The sequence below is a fragment of the Loxodonta africana genome, chromosome X (genome assembly GCF_030014295.1).
Source record: "Loxodonta africana isolate mLoxAfr1 chromosome X, mLoxAfr1.hap2, whole genome shotgun sequence".
In the NCBI taxonomy this organism is placed as follows: Eukaryota; Metazoa; Chordata; class Mammalia; order Proboscidea; family Elephantidae; genus Loxodonta; species Loxodonta africana.
Window position 1 is genome coordinate 11,914,745 of NC_087369.1, and position 4,022 is coordinate 11,918,766.

A 4,022-nucleotide genomic window follows, 5' to 3' on the forward strand; every position below is an offset into this window, starting at 1 on the left:
CAGTAAAATATCAGAGAGATGCCCTCACATTTTTAATTTAGTTAGAGTGAATATTAGCCTAAAATATACAAGGATCTGTGTCTCAATCTACAATTTTGTACTCTTTTAAAAAGCTTAAATATTAAAGAAATTGTTTTTCATGCAAGGAACTTTTCAGCAATTTGCTTATTTATTTATTTATTTTTGTGTTTATAGTAAAAAATCAGTTTCCATATTAGATGCCACATGTTGCTTTGATTCACGCAATTTCCTTAGTGTAAACCAACAACAGGTTGCACCTCCGGGAGCTGTGCAAAATATCAAATGATTCCTGAACGTGAGTGTCTTTGTTGCACAGGGGCCGTGCTAATATTTGTATCATTCCAATTTTAGTATCTGTGCTGCTGAAGCAAGCACAACAATTTGCTTTTCCCTTGGGAACAGAAATAATTGTTTCACACCCCGAAACCAGTGAACAGATTATAGAATCATTTGAGTCTCGAGGCTATGAAAATTCTAGTTATTTTTTTCATATATTCCTTTGGGCACAAATGAAGTAGGCCATAGGGCTGTTGGTGCATGACTGCACCATGGTTTGGCAAATCTTGTGGTTGTAAGATACGGGCTCACTGAAAAATACTCACTGCTGACCAATTTTAGCACCCCATTCTGAGGTTTGGACTAAAACACTTGGAATTTCCAGTAGAGAAGGAGTGGGTTTACCCTCATATTGATCTTGGGATACACAAAGACTCAGTCACCCCAAGTAAGCAATAATGTGGCTCAACAGAGTCTTTCAAATTGCAATATTTTTACAATTCTGCAAGTTGCAAGCTGAGAAAAAGTGGTTAGCACCTACACTAACCTTATTTCAGTTTCTTTTTTTCTTGCTCTCACAATGCCACGGGCTTTTCTTGGTGTGTATATTAAAAGCCTTCAAGTGAGTCATCCACTTTGAAAGATCCCCTCGATATTTGAGTAAATTATTTTAACGATACGTTCTCTGATTAGGAAAACAATATGTATATTCTCAAGTGAATATAGAATTATTGAAGTGCTCCACGATTTTAAAGGAAGGATTGCAGCCACAAATGTCACACAAGTTCTTCTAATCATTTCCTGGGCTGTGGAGTTGAATGCCATCATCCACAATATGCATTGAGAAATTCCATAAACTCATGCAAAGCACCTAGACGTGGGGGGAGAACAGGGATGAATAAGCTTCAGAAACACATTAGTCAACATCTTGCTTCAAAGGTTTGGGTTCATAAAAATTGAGTCAGACCAGCAGTACCACTTTGATCTAGATCAAAACTTCCCACTCTAATTCCTTGGCTATGAGAGGAAAGTGAGTATCCAGATTTCTCTTTGTAAAAGTAAAAGAAAATAAATGTGAAAAATGCCTACATCCTCTTCACTGGTTTTCGATTTTGTGGTTACATTTATGAAAAGAAGAATTGATGCATTTGAAGTATGGTGTTGACAAAGAATATTGAATATACCATAGACTGCCAGAAGAACAAACAAATCTGTCTGGGAAGAAGTACAACGAGAATGCTGCTTAGAAGCGATGATGGCAAGACTTCATCTCATGTACTTTGGACATGTTATCAGAAGGGATCAGTCCCTGGAGAAGGACATCATGCTTGGTAGAGGGTCAGTGAAATAGAGGAAGACCCTCAATGAGATAGATTGACACAGTGGCTGCAATAATGGGCTCAAATAGCAACGATTGTGAGGATGGCATGGGACTGAGCAGAGTTTCCTTCTGTTGTACATAGGGTTGCTATGAGTTGGAACTGACTCGAGGGCATCTAGCAACAACATTTATGAAACTCGTTGAGTTACGATCTAACATTTACATAAAACAGGAGGGCCTGATTAAGTGAGCATGTCTAAAAATTTCAAAGAAAACCTCCAAGACAAGGGCAGAGTGTGACATTGTTTCCCCGCAGGGTGCTGGTCCCAGGGATATGCTCTACTGGGTGAATGTACTTAGTCCATGGAGCCTCTTGGTTTGTTCCAGTTTTTCATTTAACCTTTCATAGAATATTCAGAGCACCACTGACTAGGTTTATTAATCTCAACTCTTTTGGGTTGCCCAATCATGACAATATTTACTTTAAAATTTTCCTGTTTACTTATAATGTCCTTGAAAATGACCATACAAAACCTCTCTGCACCCACACGCCCACTCATATACTTATGTAAATGCATGAACAGCAGGTAAAAAACAAACTCGTGTTTCCATTGGTTAAGAATTGTCTGTGTTCCCTCACTAAACTGTAAGCTTTATGAGCATAGGGGACATCCAATGTTTGTTCTTCAGGGTGTCATCAGCACTTAGTATGGCGTTCTGCACACAATATAGAAACTCAATAAGGTATCTGGTGGTTCAGTGATAGAATTCTCACCTGCCATGTGGGAGACCCGATTCAATTCCCTGCCAATGCATCTCAAGTGCAGTAGCACCCATCTGTCAGTGGAGGCTTGTATGTTGCTGTGATGCTCAACAGGTTTCAGCAGAGCTTCCAGACTAAAGACAGACTAGGAAGAAAGGCCTGGTGATCTACTTCTGAAAATCAGCTAATGAAAACCCTATGGATCACAGCGAGGGCTGACTCAATGGCAGCTAACAACAACAACAACATGGAAACGCAATGCTTTTTAGTTTGATTGACTGCAGCCCCTGGGTAGTGTGTTTCTCCAACTTATTACCAATTGATCAAGTTCCATAATGTCTTTCCAGTTAGGCAATATTATCCTCATTTTATGAAGTCCGAGGTCACAGAGCAGAAGAGCAAAAGAGCTGGAATTAGAACTCAGGGTATCTATTCCAAGTTTAGTAGTTTTCCCCGACCTCAGCAGCCTGAAAAAGTATCCCCTGGACAGTAGTAGTTTCAAAATATTTACTCGTCCTAGCAAATAAAGGATAATATTTTATTCTTCTCATTTTTACCTAAATACTTAATAGAGGAGTCCTTCTTTGACCATACAAAAGGAAAAGTTTTGAAATTCATTTTTCTTATCAAATTTGAAGTAACAGAAAGCTCTCAATTATTTTGAGAAAAGTCTTCCCAGTTCCCATGCCAACATCTTTCTAATTACGTTCCTGGGTAGAACACAGACCCTGCATTTGGAACCTGAAGCCCATTTCCTGTCTCAAATGGTTTTCATTCATTGAATGTGAACGCTTGTTTTTTACTGCAAAGTTGTTTACAAAGCTGAGCTGCTGGAATTCATTTCTTTTAATGAACAAAAGAGTGATGGGATATTTAGCTGGAAGGAATTCACAGAGAGTTGAATGCAACTGGCAAATCGTTTTAAGGTTCAAAGTTTTCAGTTCTCATGTAGGCTCCTCTATCCAAATTGGAGGAACACTCAGGTAAAATTCTTGCAATGAAATAATTGAACAAAACAACGGAGAAAAAAGAAGTTTGATAAACTCTTCAAACTAAACAGAGCTGGTTCTAATCCAAAAGAATCGTTCAGTAAACATTAATGAACAGATCATCCCAGCCACGTGCCGGGCATCAGAGTACAATGTTCACAAAGACCGATCCAGACTCATAAAAAAAAAACAATGAATTTATATTTTTAGAAAGTGGCAAATGACTAGTATTCATAAAGGCAATTCATAGATGTGAGAACAAGTTACACTCAGAATCCCAGCATTAGAACAGTAAAAGCAACAAAAAAGGCCAAGATCAAATCCCAGTTATCTTGAAGACAAAAACCTGATTGTCCCTTGATCTGTAGAATATACATACAGGTGGTCCCCAACTTATGATGCATTTGAGTTATGATGAACTGCACTTACAATGACTGCTTTTATTTTTATTTTTGTACATCTTATTATTAGTAATATGTACTACGTACAACGTCAGAATATATCTGTAAGTTTATATATAAAGCTTCCAACTCCCAAAGACAAATAAAGATCAGATTTATAAAGATACTGATAATAAAAGGCAATAATAATGAAAACTAAAAGAAAAAAGAGGTATTTGACTTATGTCAGAACCAATTTATGATGGAGTTGT

The 4,022-nt window shown here is 37.6% G+C and overlaps 1 non-coding gene across 1 annotated transcript; it reads right to left on the reverse strand.

Moving 5' to 3' along the window:
• Positions 1-292: 292 nt before the first annotated feature.
• On the reverse strand, positions 293-396 carry LOC111752235 (U6 spliceosomal RNA). Its single transcript, XR_002787215.1, has one exon. It is a non-coding gene; the product is annotated as a U6 spliceosomal RNA (small nuclear RNA).
• Between the last annotated feature and the right edge of the window lie 3,626 nt (positions 397-4,022).